Source organism: Tursiops truncatus, chromosome 20 (assembly GCF_011762595.2).
Source record: "Tursiops truncatus isolate mTurTru1 chromosome 20, mTurTru1.mat.Y, whole genome shotgun sequence".
NCBI lineage: Eukaryota > Metazoa > Chordata > Mammalia > Artiodactyla > Delphinidae > Tursiops > Tursiops truncatus.
In genome coordinates this window covers 14,766,614-14,786,437 of record NC_047053.1, presented here as the reverse complement: position 1 = coordinate 14,786,437, position 19,824 = coordinate 14,766,614, and the positions used below count along the sequence as shown (strand labels likewise).

The 19,824-nt window shown below is 37.3% G+C and overlaps 1 protein-coding gene and 1 pseudogene across 2 annotated transcripts in view; both read right to left on the bottom strand.

Moving 5' to 3' along the window:
* Positions 1-19,824, bottom strand: part of SSH2 (slingshot protein phosphatase 2) — a 245,432-nt gene that overhangs the window by 121,987 nt on the left and 103,621 nt on the right. The window lies entirely within an intron of this gene.
* LOC141277290 (RNA 3'-terminal phosphate cyclase-like protein pseudogene) overlaps positions 3,144-19,824 on the bottom strand; it is a 120,094-nt pseudogene continuing 103,413 nt past the window's right edge.

Sequence of the window (19,824 nt, the reverse complement as noted above, 5' to 3'; positions counted from 1 at the left end):
TTTTCATGTAACTGAGAACAATGAACTAAAAATCTTTTTGTTTTAGTGGCATTTAAAAAATGACTACATTACCAGAAATTACACTATTTATCATTTGTTTGTAAAGTACTTTACCTTAAGTGGCCTTATTTAATAGTAATTACTCTTTGGGGTCGATATTTTCATAATTTTACAGGTAAAGTAACATATTCAGAGAAAACTAAGCTTAATGAAGACTGTTTTTTTGTTTTTGTTGAGTCTTTTTTTTTTTTTTTTTTTTAGTATTTATTTATTTGGCTGCACTGGGTCTTAGTTGCAGGATCTTTAGTTGTGGCATGTGGGATCTAGTTCCCTGACCAGGGATTGAACCCGGGCCCCCTGCATTGGGAGCATGGAGTTTTAGCCACTGGACCACCAGGGAAGTCCCATGAAGACTTTTAATTATAGCATACTGCCTTCCAAAAGGAAGGTCCTTCAAGGAAAAGGATTATGCTGGGTTAAAAACAGCAATTCCATTTTGGGAAGTGAGAGATATTGTTGCATCAACACAATTCTTAACAAAAAATTTTTAAGAATAATTGTGTAGTTATTAAAATTATATTTAATTAACATTTTAAATTAGAATTTAAAATATGTACAAGCTGACTTTTGAAAACTGAGCAAATAAAAAGATATGATAAATGATTGTCAAAAATAAAGTCAGTGAAATTTACTGATTGCTGAACACTGCTTATAATTATAGTCCTTTTTAAATCATAGAAAATAAATTTGGGGCTTTGTGTGTGAGCCTAGTGAGAGATTTAGCTAACAGTGAATGAATTACAGTTAAAGAGTTATTTTCTTCTTATAATATTACCAGGTGTAATTTATTCTAGATATTACTGGAACAGAAGTGGATGATTAAATATGATGTTACAGTTAATTAAACGGTAATAAAAACATAGCCTCCCCCCCTCCCCCGCCCCATTCTGAAACTCTTACAGCTGAATGTAATCCAAAGTGGCACCTAAATACACATTTAAAAGTTAATTCTTTCAGGGGCTTACCTGGCGGCACAGTGGTTGAGAATCCGCCTGCCAGTGCAGGGGACACGGGCTCAAGCCCTGTTCTGGGAAGATCCACATGCCATGGAGCAACTAAGCCCGTGTGCCACAACTACTGAGCCTGCGCTCTAGAGCCTGAAAGCCACACTACTGAAGCCCACATGCCACAACTACTGAAGCCCGCATGCCTAGTGCCCATGCTCTGCAACAAGAGAAGCCATTACAATGAGAAGTCCGCATACCACAACAAAGAGTAGCCCCCGCTAGCCGCAACTAGAGAAAGCCTGCGTGCAGCAACAAAGACACACAGCCAAAAATAAATAAATAAAGTAAATTTATTAAAAAAAAGTTAATTCTTTTTTTTTGCGGTACGCAGGCCTCTCACTGTTGTGGTCTCTCCGGTTGCGGAGCACAGGCTCCGGACACGCAGGCTCAGCGGCCATGGCTCACGGGCCTAGCCGCTCCGCGGCATGTGGGATCTTCCCAGACCGGGGCATGAACCTGTGTCCCCTGCATCGGCAGGCGGACTCTCAACCACTGCGCCACCAGGGAAGCCCAAGAGTTAATTCTTTCAAGAAGAAATTTCGTCACTTAAAAAAAAAAGCACACAAATACCTGTCTTTGTGGGCTGTAAGTGTTCTTTGTAAAGATGCAATCCCTGTTTAAAGGCATCTTAATTCTGCACAGCCACCCCATCTCCAAAGAGCAATATTGATATCGGACTATATAGAGTGATACCGCTTGAATGATGGATGTATTCCATCAAACATTAAGTTCACATCTCTGAAGGGAGTTCAAATTTTGCTCTGCATCAAAAAAAAAAAGCCCTTAAGGGGTAGCCACGTTTTCCTCTAAGAACCCTGTTTTTTTACAAAATCTCAAGGGAAAGAGAGTTTTAGTTAGTCAAACTGAAGCATTAACTACGAAAAAATTTCTGCTTACTCTTTTACATGGGCATAATAAGTACTAAGAATCTAGGGAAAATTCTGTAACAATAAAAAAAGGAACCCTAGGAAGCAGAATATTAAATTTCTTATGCTGAACCTTCAAAATAGGGCTTTTACAGTCCTAAATGTTAATTTATGTTTGGACATATACTATACTTATTGATTATATTTTACAGATGGGTAAACAGAGGCATACCAAAACAGTGAATGCCAATTTTGCCAGGTACCATGTTAGTGGGAGATATTCAAAGAAGTATGAGAATATATAATTATATACTAAACAGCTCCCTGTAAAGCAGGGGAGACAGATGAGATATGTGAAAAAAAATGGCCCTCAGTCCACCAAACATGCTTTTTACAGGTTTGCATTTGCAGATGTTGTTCACTTAACGTGAAAAACCTATTCCTCCCCTCCTCTCATTACTACCCAAAGCTGTCTGGTTAATGCTTTTATTCAAGATGCCTTCTGTAAAGGTTATAGTGGGTTATAAATGTTCTTAGTAATAGTAAATAATTTATTGAGCATTTACTGTGTGCTAAGCATCATGCCAAACTATGTAAATGAATGATATCTCATTTCATCATCACGGCAATTTTATGAGAACTGCTAACCAGCATTCACTTTTAAGGAATTTCCTGGAGTAACTGACAGTCTCCATTCTCTCTGTAAAGCATCCTACCATAGTAGCAGAGATGCTCCTGCCTAACAGGTTATTCCTCTCTAGTATGCCTGTTCACTTCTGCTTTTACAAGTTGGATGCTCATCAAGAATATTTGTATTTGTTTTAAGAACTGTTGGTTCCGATGTAGAGAATGGACTTGAGGACACGGGAAGGGGGAAGGGTAAGCTAGGACGAAGTGAGAGAGTGGCATGGACATATATACACTACCAAATGTAAAACAGATAGCTAGTGGGAAGAAGCCACATAGCACAGGGAGATCAGCTTGGGTCTTTGTGTCCACCTAGAGGGGTGGGATACGGAGGGTGTGGGGGGGAGATGCAACAGGGAGGAGATATGGGGATATATGTTTATGTATAGCTGTTCACTTTGTTATACAGCAGAAACTAACACACCACTGTAAAGCAATTATACTCCAATAAAGATGTTAAAAAAAAGAAAAGTGACAGAAACAAATCCTTCTCCCCCGCCAAAAAAAAACCTGTTGGTTCCTATTGCAATCATAATTATATAATTTAATGAAACATTATGTAAACCAATTACGTATGAATACAGAAATAACATTTCTATGAAAATAAAGTTGGATGCTTTTGAAAAACCTAAAAAGAGAAGAGTTACTTTAAAAATTGCTGTTGAAGGGCGTCCCTGGTGGCGCAGTGGTTGAGAGTCCGCCTGCCGATGCAGGGGACACGGGTTCGTGCCCTGGTTTGGGAAGATCCCACATGCCGCGGAGTGGCTGGGTCCGTGAGCCATGGCCGCTGAGCCTGTGCGTCCGGAGCCTACGCTCCGCAACGGGAGAGGCCACAACAGTGAGAGGCCCACGTACCGAAAAAAAAAAAAAAATTGCTGTTGAAGCCTCTTCAATAATTGGTGCTGGGAAAACTGGACAGCTACGTGTAAAAGAATGAAATTAGAACACTCCCTAACACCATATACAAAAATAAACTCAAAATGGATTAAAGACCTCAATGTAAGGCCAGACACTATCAAACTCTTAGAGGAAAACATAGGCAGAACACTCTATGACATAAATCACAGCAAGATCCTTTCTGCCCCACCTCCTAGAGAAATGGAAAGAAAAACAAAAATAAACAAATGGGACCTAATGAAACTTAAAAGCTTTTGCACAGCAAAGGAAACCATGAACAAGATGAGAAAACAACCCTCAGAATGGGAGAAAATATTTGCAGATGAAGCAATTGACAAAGGATTAATCTCCAAAATTTACAAGCAGCTCATGCAGCTCAATATCAAAAAAAACCCAACCCAATCCAAAAATGGGCAGAAGACCTAAATAGACATTTCTCCAAAGAATATATACAGATTGCCAATAAACACATGAAAGGAGGCTCAATATCACTGATCATTAGAGAAATGCAAATCAAAACTACAATGAGGTACCACCTCACACCAGTCAGAATGGCCATCATCAAAAAATCTACAAACAATAAATGCTAGAGAGGGTGTGGAGAAAAGGGAACCCTCTTGCACTGTTGGTGGGAATATAAATTGATACAGACACTATGGAGAACAGTATGGAGGTTCCTTAAAAAACTAAGAATAGAACTACCATAGGACCCAGCGACACCACTACTGGGCATATACCCTGAGAAAACCATAATTCAAAAAGAGTCATGTACCACAATGTTCATTGCAGCTCTATTTACAATAGCCAGGACATGAAAGCAACCTAAGTGTCCATCGACAGATGAATGGATAAAGAAGATGTGGCACATATATACAATGGAATATTACCCAGCCATAAAAAGAAATGAAATTGAGTTATTTGTAGTGAGGCGGATGGACCTAGAGTCTGTCATAGAGAGTGAAGTTAAGTCAGAAAGAGAAAAACAAATACCGTATGCTAACACATATATATGGAATCTAAAAAAAAAAAAAAAATTGTTCTGAAGAACCTAGGGTCAGGACAGGAATAAAAACGCAGACGCAGAGAATGGACTTGAGGACATGGGGAGTGGGAAGGTTAAGCTGGGTTGAAATGAGAGAGTGGCATGGACATATATACACAACCAAATGTAAAATAGATGGCTAGTGGGAAGCAGCCACATAGCACAGGGAGATCAGCTCGTGCTTTGTGACCACCTAGAGGGGTGGGATAGGGAGGGTGGGAGGGAGACACAAGAGGGGGGAGATATATGTATATGTATAGCTGATTCACTTTGTTATAAAGCAGATACTAACACACCACTGTAAAGCAATTATACTCCAATAAAGATGTTAAAAAAAGAAAAAGAAAAGAGATGAACAGGGTAAGAATTGCTGGTGAAACCAACTGGGATACTATGGGCAGAGGGTATAAGGAGAACCAGCAAAGAATGATGATAAGAAAGCCAAAGGAGGTGAGAACTGCAGAGCAGAATGGTCAATAGTGTCATTTAAGATGGGGATCAAAAATTATTCACTGGCAGTCTTAACAAGAACAGCAGTTTGAGTATTGGAGGGGAAAAAAAGTCAGATTTCATGGGTTAAACAGTGAATGTGAGTTGACAAAGGAGGCAGTAAATACAGACTGTCCTTTCAAAAAATCAAAATCAACTTGTAGTTTGAGGTGAAAACAAGGTTATGGGATGGTATTTTAAAATTATATTTTAATTTCTTTTAGTCTGATAAAGACCTGACCATGTTTATAAGATGAGGGAAACAAGCCAATAGAGAGAGATAAAACATTGTATTTAACCCTATGACAAATTAAAACATTAAATGATAGTCATAATAAATCTTGATAAAGGATACAATATTTAAAGAGTCTAAACTCCATGAAACAGGAATATTTTTACCAAAGGTATAGATGCCAATAAGACCATTAGAATGCTTTGCAGATTAAAAACCTTCCACAAATGTGTTCACATACTTGAACCTTAAAGATCCATATCAAGTTGGCTCAGAAGTCATTTTCCAGAAATTTCTAGAATGGCAGAGAAATGTAATTGTCTGTGTGTGTGTGTGTGTGTGTGTGTGTGTGTGTGAAGGATAATTTAATTTCTCATTCTCGACATCTGCTTGACATCTGAAGAGATCTGCATAGGCTTATTTTCTGCTACACGGCATTAAGAGTTTAATATACCCCCAAATAAATTACAGTATGTAAAAAATAAAAGCCTAGAGTGAGGAGAGATTAGGAGGTAATTCAGTTAATGAGCTTTACGTGGTGGAATCTGGTATTCTGAAAATTGAGCTCCTGCATAGTTACCTTATCGCACACAGTTAAGGGACTTGGAATTTCACATGCAACTTCTGGCTAGCAGGTTATTTTTTTAAAAATAAGAACCATTTCCTCTTTTCAATCACAGGTAAAATCTCCAACTTAAAAATAGTAACACACATGAACTTCTTATTGGCACCATATTTTTAAACTAATTATTTGTAATCTTCCCAAATATGCCTTTCCTATATTCTACGTGGCCTGTATTTTCCTGTCCCAGAGTAACAATTATAAATATTTTATGTGGCTAAAGACGCAGCAGAAACGTATGTGTGTGTGTGTGTGAGAGAGAGAGTGTGTATGTAACGTATATATGTTATAGATCATCCTTTTAACAGAAAGCTTAGAGTTTGGTTTTCTTAAAATTAAGTCATTTGGTATTCTGTAGAATTCACATACCAATCTACCTAAGACAATCACCATTTAACTCAGTTGAACACTAAAAGTGATTTCATTGATTACACGTTCCAGCTGTTAAGAGGAATAGTTTTGCAAAACAAACAAAAAAACACTGGCCTGCCAGTTATACTTAAATTTAGTTGAAAACCTTAATGTATCAACTGCCTTTTTTTTTTTTTTTTTGGGGGGGATGAAGAACTAGGCTATAGTGATTCTGAAGGTTTCTGAAATACTGTAAAGATTTACTTGTTTATTATGGACATAAAATTATGATCCTACTTTTAGAAGAGCTCAGTTTATAATAATAAAAAGGAATATTAGTAATAATAATAGTTACCACTTGTTGAGTGCCTATTATTGTGATAGGCACTTAACCTTTATATCTCAAATCCTTGTTTCTGTTACAGAGTTGATGAAATGGGCTCAAAGAGGCTAAGTATCTTTTCCTAAAGCCTGAAAATGGGTGGAAAGTATGGTTCTACAGAAAACTAGTGAGTACCATCTATGTGCCAGAATTTAAGGATACAATCATGAACAAGATATTGTCTTTGCTCTCACTCAGTTTAAGTGGCAAGAACAGACAAGCAATGTGTAACAACAGTGTTGGAAGTGCTGTGAAAGAGAAGCAGAGAGTTCCGTTAGAGCATGAGGTGAGAATTTTTCCACTGAAGAGTAAGGATTATTATAAGCAAAGGTGGCTCATAACCAATTATGTGTTTTAAATAGTTTCTAAATTTCCTGATCTTTTGTTTGGTGTGTCGGCAGAACAGCTGTTTTAGGGTTGGTTTAGGTAATCCATAACAGGTCCTTTCTTCTTCCTCCAAATGGGTCCTTGGCTTGGGGAAATTCTCAGTGAATAATTAATACCAGAATAGTCTGCCAGTTATGTTTATTAATACAATCTTTTTGCCTCAGGATGGTGGAATAGCAGTGAGTCAGAGAAGCAAGCAGATGAGCCTGTGTTTAATACATATTCATTGATGAATGAAGCAAGATGATCAGTACCTTTAAACAGGGTTTTACAAATAGCATCCAATGGCTGTGACTTTAGGTAATCATCCAGGTGGAATCAGATTTGACTTACTGACACAGAGATGGGAAGCTCCCATTTCTAATTCAATACTAGGCTTGTACTAAATAAGAACTTTATTGGTATATGAAGTGTGACAATTTTTCTTCTTGTTTTTCCTCAGTAAATGATCTTAATATTATATGATGTAAACGGTGTCAGTCATAGTACAGAGTTAGAGAAATTAGGCTGTGAGTTTGTGAAATTAAAATGGAACAGAAATTACTAGTGAAAGTACATCACTTTATATCTTGCCTTAATACTTGGTGCTTGATATTCATTTAAGCTTTCCTATAAACAATTTTATTTGCATTTTCAACAATCCTATAGGATAGATGGGCAGATGCTATCCTCATTTTACAGACAGACAGGAAGGCTCAAGCAGAAGTGAATTTTTATCCATAGAAATATTATTATAATGAAGATAGAAAAAATAATGTAGTCCAATTCTCTGCCATTACACAGGTATAATAAAAAATATTTGATGCTTATAATTTATATACATTTATATATATTTCCTGTTAAATTACAGTTTGAAAAACAGATGCTGTGCTGGGGTAAGTTTTCACTTTTACTTGGGAAATCTTTTGGTTTTCAGAAATCTTGTTCTCTAATCACCTGATGAAAGTATAGCAAGCATTTTGAACTATCTTTTCTAAAGACTAATAGTCTACAAATAATACTAATATTCAACACATCAGTTCTAATAAACGCTTTACTCATCTTCTGAGATAATTAAATATGAATGTTGAAGTGATATAGAATTTGATGATGGCGGCAATTTGAGAGTTCATTTGAGTTATAATAGGAAATCTTTCTGTAGTGTTTATTTCCTATAAAATATGTTTAACACAAACGCATACAGGTGATACATAAATACATATCTGTAATTTTTCTTACTCTGAAATATGTACTTGTGTGTGTGTATACCCTGTGTGTGTAGATACACATAGGTATGTATATGTAGATATACTTCAGGGTAAGAAAAATCATGAATCTCAGGAGTTCCTACAGTTCATACTGTTTAAACCCATAAGCACAAGAATATCAGAAGGAGAGAAGAAAATAAAAACTTGACCTTATACTGAACTCAGCAGTTCTGATATTAAGTGTTCAGAATAAACCTTTCCTAATAGCCTCTTATCCTTTCATCCAAAACAAATAACTTGTAGTGAACAAGAAAGGAAGTATATTAAATTTATTACTTTTTTAAAGTTTCCTGAAAATTTTCTGGAGGAAGGTAGATTCTAATTTTGGGAACTGCAGTGGGAGTATAGAGAAGTAGGGAAAAGGATGGGCAAATCTTTGATTCTTTTTTGTAGGCTACTTTTTTAAAAAATGAAATTAATTATACTTTTTATTCATTTGGGAAAATCATTTTTGGAGAAGGTACCAGCACTACAGAAAGTTAATCATCCAGCCATGAATTACTTTTAAAGACACAAGATGGATTTTTTTATCAAGCTTCCCTAGCTTCAACTCATATTTATCATTCATTTGCTCAGTAATTTAACAATTAGGTAATGCATGCCTACTAGTTGCCAGGGCTTGGCCTGGATCTTGGGAATGTAAAACCAAGGCATGCATGGGAGCCGACGGCATATGAGGGGAGACAAACAAGAGTGTGAAAAATGATGAAGTCCTTCCTTAGAGAAAATTACTATGAACTTTTCAATGTTAATGTTATTCACCAAATTAATATACAACAGACTTGCAAAATTCAACACAGTTTTAAAGTAGGATTAACAGCAAGTACACTTTTTCATGAGTGAGTGAAACTATTTTCTTTTTTTGGATATATAGTTGTCTTTTATTTGTATGTTCTGATTTGTTGTTGTTGATGATGAAAAGAAAAGAAAATCCCTAATATAGTAGCTCTCCTGTCCTGGATGTATGCATTCAAAATCATTCCCTGGGTTTCCTTGGTTGCATTGTTTTTTCTGTAGCTAGGGCCTTATCCTGAGATTATATCACTTGATGGTCTTGCTGAATTAGTAAAGCCAATGCCAAGACAAGTTATCTCTGCCCTTGAGTTCTTCACAACGTGGCTTTATTTTTAAATTTTAAACATAATCTGGAAAAAGCTCTTCAAATGCCTCAAAAACTATGGTAAGGGGAAGACAGCAGGGCTAGCAGGACTTTGGAGCAATGAGTAGCTTCTAGGATCAGGCTGTAGTTAGTAGAATCTACACATCTGCCTGTTTAGACTCCTTCCAGCAGCAGCTTGGTTGGCATAGTTTCTGCCGAGATCCACTGGAGCACTGCTGCCCCCAGCCCTGAAGGTTGAAGGCCAGTTCAGCACTCAGGAAGGTTCTTTTGGTGGTCTTGGCAAAAAGTGATAGCCCAAAGCCCAGAGCCTTCCCAGGGTTGGCCCCTTTCACATGGTCTGCATAAATAAAGAAAGAAAACGTTGAAGGTGCTCCCTCAAGTGCCACAATTTAGTTAGTCATCAAAGGTTATACATCTATGGAGTAGCCCTCTAATACTTTTGATTTATCTAGGATCTGTGAGCTGAATAGGTCTCAAGACCTTGCCTATAAGACATGAGAAAAATACTTCGCCACCTCTAGGAGGCATCCCCATTGCATAGTCTTTAGTTCGAAGATTTCACACATCAATCTCAAACTGTTTCCACACAGGGCTGTGGTCATAAAGAGCCAAGCAAAGAAGGCTTTGGAGGTAACAGCCTCTACTGTGATGGGCACTGTAGTTGTGTTCTATTAACTCACCATAGAAAGGCCTAGTTGATAATAAAAGGGTGCACTAATTTGGTTTACTTCCATTGGAAAACCAATAATTGTTTTGTCCAGCAGCCTTATGACATTGGCTTCAAAATCTCTGAGGCCTGGGTTGGGGTCTTTGGCCTGGGTTTTTTGGACCTTGATGGGATGGACAGACTGATGCAAGAAGTTGCAACACACACGGCTGAAAAAGTACATCTGGATTGTCATGTGGGTGCCATGGAGGTATTGTACCCACATACAGAGCACTGGAGATGATGGTAGTACCTGTGGCTTTCTCTCTCTCTTGCAGCTCATTGACAATGTCTTTTTAAAAGGTTAAACTTAAAAAAGAATATTTGCATAGCACTTTGTGATTACTGAAAGTAGACGTTTTCTTTTAACTCAAAAAGGTACAGAAACATATTGGATTGTGGTTAAAATAAAAAATTCATTGCTATTATCAGTTATTTAATTGTCAGATCTTATAACTTACAGCACTATCTAGTTCTTATAGGGAGAGGTCTCCTTGGTTTTAGTAGTTAATACATAAATAATTGTTAATTACTGAGAACTTTTTATTTTGCTAGAGGCATAATTTTACATTTTTAACCTTCCTGTTTGAAGACTCAAGCTTTACCTATAAAATGTTATTGTATATTTGTCAATTATTCCTTAATACAGTTTTTTTTTTAAAGTATCAATTTTAAGGACAACCTAGGAATTTGTCCATTTCATCTAGATTATCCAATTTGTTGGTGTACAATTGTTCATAGTACACTTCTATAATCCTTTTTATTTCTGTGGAATCAGTAGTAATGTCCCCACTTTTATTGCTGATTTTAGTAAATTTTTTTAATAATTTAATTTTATTTATTTATTTATTTTTGGCTGCGCTGGGTCTTTGTCGCTGCACACAGGCTTTCTCTAGTTGCAGTGAGCGGGGGCTACTCTTTGTTACGGTGAGCGGTCTTCTCATTGTGGTGGCTTCTCTTGTTGCAGAGCATGGACTCTAGGTGCATGGGCTTCAGCAGTTGTGGCTCGCAGGCTCTAGAGCGCAGGCTCAGTAGTTGTGGCACATGGGCTTAGTTGCTCCGCGGCATGTGGGATTTTCCCGGACCAGGGTTCGAACCCATGTCCCCTGAATTGGCAGGTGGATTCTTAACCACTGCACCACCAGGGAAGCCCAAGTAATTTTTTTTTTAATTTTATTTTTTGACCACGTGGCATGTGGGATCATAGTTGCCTGACCAGGGATAGAACCCGCGTCCCCTGCATTGGAAGCGCAGAGTCTTAACCGCTGGACTGCCAGGGAAGTCCTGATTTTAGTAATTTTAGTCTTCTCTCATTTTTTCTTAGTCCATCTAGCACCAGAATTTGTCAGTTTTTTTGATCCTTTTGAAGAATGAACTTTCTGTTTCATCAATTATCTCTATTGATTTTCTAGTCTCTACTTCATTTATCTCTGCTCTAATCTTTATTATTTCCTTTGTTGTGTTAGCTTTGGGTTTGGTTTGTTCTACTTTTTCTAGTTCCTTCAGGTGTAAGGTTGGTTTGTTGATTTGAGATCCTTCTTATTTTTCAATGTAAGAATTTTTAGCTATAAGTTTCCCCCTTAGCACTGCTCTTGCTGTGTGTGTCCTGTAAATCTTGGTATGCTGTGTCGTTTTCATTTGACTCTAAGTATTTTCTAATTTCCCTTGTAATTTCTTCTTTGATGCACTGGTTGTTTAAAAGTGTGTTGTTTAATTTCCATAATTTTGTGAATTTTCCCGTTTTCCTTTTGTTACTGATTTCTAACTGCATTCCATTGTGATCTTAGAAGACGCTCTGTATGAGATCTATCTTTTAAAATCTATTGAGACTTAATTTGCGGCCTAACATATGGTCCATCTTGGAAAAAGTCCCATGTGCACTTGAGAAGAATGTGTATTCTACTGTTGTTGGGTAGTGTTCTGTATATGTCTGTTAGATCTAGTTGGTTTATTGTGTTAAGTCTTCTATTTCCTTACTTATCTTTTGTCTGATTGTTCTATACATTATTTTCAGTGTGGTAATGAAGTCTCCAACTATTATTATAGAATTGTCTATTTCTCCCTTCAATTCTGTTTTTGCTTCATACATTTTGATGGTTTGTCATTAAGTGCATAAATGTTTATAACTGTTATATTTTCTTGCTGCATCAAATCTTTTGTTAATATAGAACATCCCTCTTTGTCTCTTGTAACCTTTTTGATTTGAAGTCTACTTTATCTGATAATTAGTACAGTCACCCCTGCTCTCTTCTGGTTACTGTTTGCATAGAATATCTTTTTCCATCCTTTTACTTTCAACCTGATTGTGTCTCTGGATCTCAAATAAGTCTCTTGTAGTTGGGTCATGTATTTTTTATCCCTTATGTCAATCTCTGTCTTTTGTTTGAAGAGTTTCATGGACTCATTTACACTTAATTACTGATAAGAAAGGACTTGCTTCTCTCATTGTGCTGTTTATTTTACACATGCCTTAAAGCTTTTTTTGTCCCTTATTTCCCGCATTACTCTCTTCTTTTGTGTTTTGTTGAGTTTTTGTAGTGAAATGTTTAAATTCCTTTCTCATTTCCTTTTGTGTACGTTCTATAGCTAATTTCTTCGTGGTTATCATGGAATTACACTTAACAATCTAGTTTTAACACTCTGAATTCAACTTATACCAGCTTAGCTTCAATAACATACAAAAACTCTGTTCCTTTACAGCTCTGTCTCCACTCCTTTCAGTTTCTGATGTCACAACACCATTATTCATTGTGTCCCAAAACATAAACTAATAATTCTTTTAAATGCATTACTCTCTTAAATTATGTATAAAACAAGATTTGGAGTTATAAACCAGAGTTACAGTAACACTAGCTTTTACACTAATCATTGGGGGATTTTTAGTTTAAATGTATTAGTCTCTTAAATCACGCAGAAAACAAAAAGTGCAGTTACAAACCAAGGTTACAATAATACTAGCTTTTATAATTGCCCATGTATTTACCTTTACTGAGATCTTTGTATCTCCATATGGCTTTGAGTTACTATCTGATGTCCTTTCATTTTACCTTGCAGGAAGCCCTTGGGCATTTCCTGCAGGGCAGGTCTAGTGGTCATAAACTCCCTTGGCTTTTATTTATCTGGAATATCTTAACTTCTCTTTCTCTTTTGAAGGGCAGTTTTGCCAAATATAGGATTCTTGGTTGACTGTTTTTTTCTTTTAGAACTTTGAATACATTGGCCAATTGTCTTTTGGCCTCCAAAGTTTCTGATAAGAAAAATTTGGGCCTCCAGATTTCTGATGAGAAATCTGCTGATATTCTTCTTGGGGATCCCTTGTATGTGATGATGCACTTCTTTCTTGATGCTTTCAAGAGTCTTTCTTTGTCTTTGTCTTCTGAAAGTTTTATTATAATGTGTCTCAGTGTGTGTCTCTTTGAGTTCATCTTACTTGGAGTTTGTTGAGCTTCTTTGATATTATAGTGTCTTTCAACAAATTTGGGAAGGTTTTTGTTGTTGTTGTTGTTGATTTTTGGCTGTGCCACGTGGCTTGCAGGATCTCAGTTCCTGAACCAGGGATTGAACCTGGGCCACTGCAGTGAGAGCCTGGAATCCTAACCACTAGGCCACCAGGGAACACCCAAGTTTGGGAAGTTTTTAGCCATTATTTCTTTAAATATTTGCTCTGGCTCTCTCTCATCCTTCCGTGTTTCCCATGATATATATGTTGGTCCTCTTGAGGATGTCCCATAAGTCCCTTAAGTTCTGCTTGCTTTTATTCAGTCCTTTTTCTTTCTATTCCTCAGACTTGATAATTTCCATTGTCCTATCTTCAAGTCTGATGATCTTTTCTCTTGCCTGCTCAAATCTGCCTCTGAATCTATCCAGTGAATTTTTAATTTTAGTTACTGTACTTTTCAGCTCCAGAAGCTCTTTTTTGGTTTCTTTTTAGATTTTCTATCTCCTTATTGACATTTCCATTTTGTTCACACATCATTTTCACAACTTCCTTCACGGTTTCCTTTAGTTCTTTGAACATCTTTAAGATGGTTGTTTTAAAGTCTTTGTATAGTATATCTGCCATTAGATCTTTTTCAGGGATGGTTTCTGCTATTTTTTTCTTTTGAATGGGTCATACTTTACTCTTTTTTGTATGCCTTGTGATTTTTTTGTTGAACAATAATAATGTGGTATTAGTGTGAATCTAATAATGTGGTAACTTTGGAAATCAGATTCTCCACCTTCCCCGGGGTTTACTATTTTTTTGTTATTGTTTTTGTTTTTCTGATTGCTGTAGGCCATCTCTGTGCCAAGGATCAGTCTGAGATATAAGCTTAAGGTCTTCTCAGGTCTTTTCTGAGCCTTTCCCTAGGCATATGTGGACATAGTCTAATTTTCCCCCTATATGAGCTGCTTTTGAAGTCCTGTCTTTAATGTCTGACTCCCAAAAGGTGGAAAGGCAAAAAGTGAAGGGGGAGAAAAAAAGGGTGCTAGCCCTTTAAATCCCTGGATGTCACTTCAGCATGAGGGAGAGGGGCTTGCAACAAAGGGGAGAGATGCAGCAATACTGGCTGCCTGCCCCTTTGTCTGCACCTCTATGATCAGAAGTGGCACTCAGCTATCAGATCACAGATCCCTGATATCTGGAGGACAGGGTCTTTTTTGCCCACCCCATCTTATATGAGTCCTGTGCAAGCTACACCAGGAACATGTGCACAGCTGCCTACCATGTGGCTGAGGGGGAGGGATGGATAGCTACTAAGAGCTAAGAGCTGAAATTGACCACAATTTACCCTCCAGTTCTTCCTCTAGTAGTTGCAGGCCTTCAACAGACTCCAGAGTTCGAAAATAGTTAAGTCAGACAGATTCTGCCAGGTCAATTTGTTGTCGAGATAGAGAGCCAGATTCCTGGGGCTTCCTACTCCACTATCTTCCCAGAATCCTCTCCCAGCAGTAATAGGTATTTGACACTTTATTAGTCTCTGGAGTTTTATACTATAAAAAAACAACTTTTCAAAAACTTACTTTGGCAAAGTCAAGAATTGAGGGGTAATTGCTTTCTGTTTTTTTTTTTTTAATACCCTGAAGAATAACATCTGGGGGGGAAAAGTAAAATTATTAAAAGAAAAAAACCAAGTAAAATTATTTACCTAGCTTTAATAGATATACCTAATTTCATTATGTCTGCAATAATTAGTTTGCTTTTCATGTCAGATTTAAGAGGAATGCCTATTGTAGCTACCAGAAGCAGAACATGTCAGATAAATATAAAATAGAATCTGTGAATACATTCTTCAGAAACACAGAGTACTTCAGGGAAGTGAAAATTCTTACTCTTGTTGAGTGGCTAGGAAAAGAACCTTTCAAAGTGTGCACTTACCAATTTAAAGGGGCTACTCCATGCAGTGGCAGAACTCAAGAGGATGAGAGGATAGCTCACTACATCCCCTGGTGGCCACATCAAAATATTTATAAATAGCTGAAAGTTCTCTGGATCAGAATAGTAACCCATATGGTGGGAGGTGGAGATTCAGACTTCAGGAGGGCCAAAAGCAAAAGATGAAGAGCTTCACTATCATCAGTTAGAGACGGTTCTTAAATACATGGAAAGCTCTACTTTTGTAAATCAATCAATCACATACACACATATATTCTGCTATAAGTTCAATAAAAGGCCTCTCCATGAAATATTAATATCATCATTCTGTTTCTTAAAATAGAAAAGTGAGGTGAGGGGGGCATCTTACTATCAAATGGCTCTGAAAAAAAAGTTCCTTGTACTGTATCAGCAATTTTTCTATGAGATTGCTTCAAAATTTAAAAATATACATATGAGGATAAATTATCAGTTCATATTTACAGCAGACTTTTCCTCTTTACCACTTTTTTTTTAAAATTTTAAGTAGAATACTCTTATTCTCTAGGTTAACAAATTCTTTAACTAGAACATATACTCAGGTAGAAGTACATCTGTTTTCCTTCCACAGCCTAAAGATGGGCAATGTAGTATTTACTGTCATTATGATATTTAAATCCATACAAAAATTATTTCACTAAGTAGGCTGAAATTAAATGAAGTCATATCTCAAGAGAACCTGACGAAGTACCAAAGAGAGATCTGGAAGAAAGAGTTGGCCACAAAATGAATGCATTAGTAACACAGTACCATTGTGAAATTATATCTTACACAAAGACATGCCCTGATTCCATGTTTTCTTTCAGCTGTCTTCAAGCTGTTTCCACTTGACTACTGCCCTGTTGCTTCACATGTTCAAAGGTGAACTCTTCATATGTGTTCACAGAAGTTCTCTTTTTCAACTATATCATTTCTAGTAAAGATATCAACCAATATTCTATTCTCTTTCATTCATTCATTCATTAAACAAGCACTTACTGAGTGGCAACTACAGGCTAATTGCTGTGGATACTGAGATAAAAGACACAGTCCCTGTCCTCATGCTGCTGTCAGTTGGAGGTGATTGCCCACCTCTAGCCATTTGCCTGCAACAGCTTCCTGAGTCATTTTCCTGCCTCCTCTCATACTGCATAACACTGCCAGACTCTTTTCTGGCATTCATGCCATTCTTCTAGACAAAGATCTATCAAATCAAAACTCCTCTGCTCTTAAGATATAGACAATTGTCTTCTTATTGTCCCTGGAACACATTAGCACCTATTTCCAGACTTCTGGGGATATCCTCCCACTCTCCCCATCCTCCTATATTTGGAATGCTCTTCTTCTGTTCTCCTATCTAATCCCATTCGTTCAAGACCCAACTCTTCCCAGGATATTTTCTGATACTCCTCTGGCCCACACTACTTGCTCTCTCTCTTCCCCACCTGCAACAAAACTTTCATTGTTAGGTTTGAAGTACTTAAGAGAAAATAACATGTTTTCAAAGGTGCAGAACTTTTTCAGTAGATGGTAAGTAATTCTTTATGTCTATGAAAAACTGAAGAGGAAGAAATTACGTTCTAAAACAGGAGAGGTTTAGGGCTAAACGTGAAAAATAACTACACATTCAGAGTAATTAAAAATAGTAACAAATATTATACATGTTGCTTGAGTTGAAGGGAGAAAACATAAAAACTGTTCTGAGTGGCTTAAACATTCATTTGTCTAAAAAAAGTAGTACGGGGGGTGAGTGGGATTTCTTTGAGATGTTTGAAACTATATTATTGTACAATACTATAAATTGCTGAGCCAAAAGACAATTTCCTAAAGGTTATTCTTTCTCTTTACTTTATACAATTCTTAGCTTAGAGTTGATATATACAGAAATGTGAGAATTCTACTATAATTAAAATATTTTCTAAATTTAGATCTAAGGTACTTTGTTTCCTTCCACAACTAGTCACCTTAAAAAAGATGTCTTGGGATTTCAAGATTTATTTCAATGGCATCTTTCTTTTGCTCACTTTTATTTATTATCTTGCAATTTTATTAGGTTGACTCATATGAGATAACCATTTATAAATCAACATGATTGAATATTGGTGTGTTATATGGTTTCGTTTTATAGTCACCTTCCTGGCTGTTCCCCAGTCAGCAAAGTGGGTTATGACACAAGAAGACGAAAAGCTATCAGTTCATAAATATGCAAAAGAAAAGACTGGAGGGACTTGCCTGGTGGCACAGTGGTTAAGAATCTGCCTGCCAATGCAGGGGACATGGGTTCAAGCCCTGGTCCAGGAAGATCCCACATGCCACGGAGCAACTAAGCCCGTCAGCCACAACTACTGAGCCTGTGCTCTAGAGCCCGCGAGCCACAACTACTGAGCCCACGTGCCACAACTACTGAAGCCCACATGCCTAGAGCCCATACTCTGCAACAAGAGAAGCCACTGCAATGAGAAGCCCGCAAACTGCAACAAAGCCCGCTCGCTACAACTAGAGAAAGCCTGTGTGCAGCAACTAAGACCCAACGCAGCCAAAAATAAATAAATTTATAAAGAAAAAAAAGGAAAAGACTGGAACTGAATTTCATCCATTTATATTTTTATCAAAAAGGTAATAATACACAACCTGATTTTTAGTTCTACAATTACGTTTTTGTTTTTGTTTTGCGGTACAAGGGCCTCTCACTGTTGTGGCCTCTCCCGTTGTGAAGCCTGTGCTCCGGACGCGCAGGCTCAGCGGCCATGGCTCACGGGCCCAGCCGCTCCGCGTCATGTGGGATCTTCCTGGATCGGGGCACGAACCCGTGACCCCTGCATCGGCAGGCGGACTCTCAACCACTGCGCCACCAGGGAAGCCCAACAATTATGATTTTTTTTAATGCTTAACTCCTGGGAACAACAAAGCAGCGCCAGAATTAGATATCATGAAAAGGAGCTGGTGTGACATGAGTAGATCATTTGTTTTTTAATTATAGTAAAATATATATAACATAAAATTTGCCCTCTTAAATAACTATTTTTAAGTGTACAAGGCATGAAGTAATTCACTGTTGTTCATTGTTCAATTATCACTACTATCCATCTCTAGAACTTTTTTCTCTTCTAAAAATGAAATTCTGTACCCATTAAATAACTCCCTATCCATCCTCCCCTATCCCCTGGCAACCAACATTCTACTTCCCATCTCTGAGAATTCGACTACAGTAGGTACCTCATATAAGTGGAATCATACAATATGTAATCCTTACGGGACTGCCTTTTTTCACTTAGCATAATGTCCTCAAGGTTCATCATAAATTGCAGGATTTCCTACTTTTTTAAGCCTGAATAATATTCCATTATATGTATATATTACATTTTGTTTATCCATTTATCTGTCTATGGATACTTGGGTTGCTTCTACCCTTTGGCTAATAACGTTGCTATGAACATGGGTGCACAAATTTCTCAAGACCCTGCTTTTAGTTATTTTGAGTATATACTCAGAAAGGGAATTGCTGGATCATACGGTAATTTCTAATTTTTTCCCACACATTAACATTTATTAAACGTTTTGAGTACTATACACGATAGAATTATTGGTTAGTTATTTCTTTATTAATCAACATTTGGGATGTTTCCAAGTTTAAAAAATATGTTGCAACAAATACTCTTGGGTCCATCTCTTTGTTCTGGATTAACTTCTAAAAGTGGAAGTTCTGGGTCCAAATCCAGAATATTTTGAATTTTAATTGATACTGCTAATTTACACTCTAAAAAGGTTGTACCAATTTATAAGGCAGAAAATGCTATTTTTTTGGATACTAATAATCTAAATCTTTGCTAACACAATGGTTAAAACGTGTTTTAACTTTCACTTTTTAATTCTGTGAAGTTTAGTTTCTAACTTACTAATTTTGGTTTCTAGCAATATTCACTCTCAATTCATTACCTTTGAATTCTTAATTTTAGTGTGCTTGTTACTAGATTACTCTTTTTTTTTGTAAAGAGCAGCCAATTCTTCCATCATTGTAACATCCATGGAATCTCACTGAAGATCAGAAACAGAAAATGAGACAGAATGAAGGGAGGTTGTGAACATGAACATTCTCCAAGAAAAGGGAAGAGTACCCCCAAAAGATTCAGAGATCGTCAAGGTTGCTACTCCCACCACATGCAGAGAGTGCGAGGGCTGACAGGCAAGGCTGCCTCCACGTCAGTTTCAAAGGTGCCAGGTAGGTGGGCCCTTGCCGAACACTGCATGGGTGGTAATCCAAGGGAGCCAGAAGTGCAGGGCTGCTCAGGTGATCCCTGGAGATGACACCACCACTCCAGTGAGTCCTGAAGGCAGGACTACTTCCCCACTGGGTT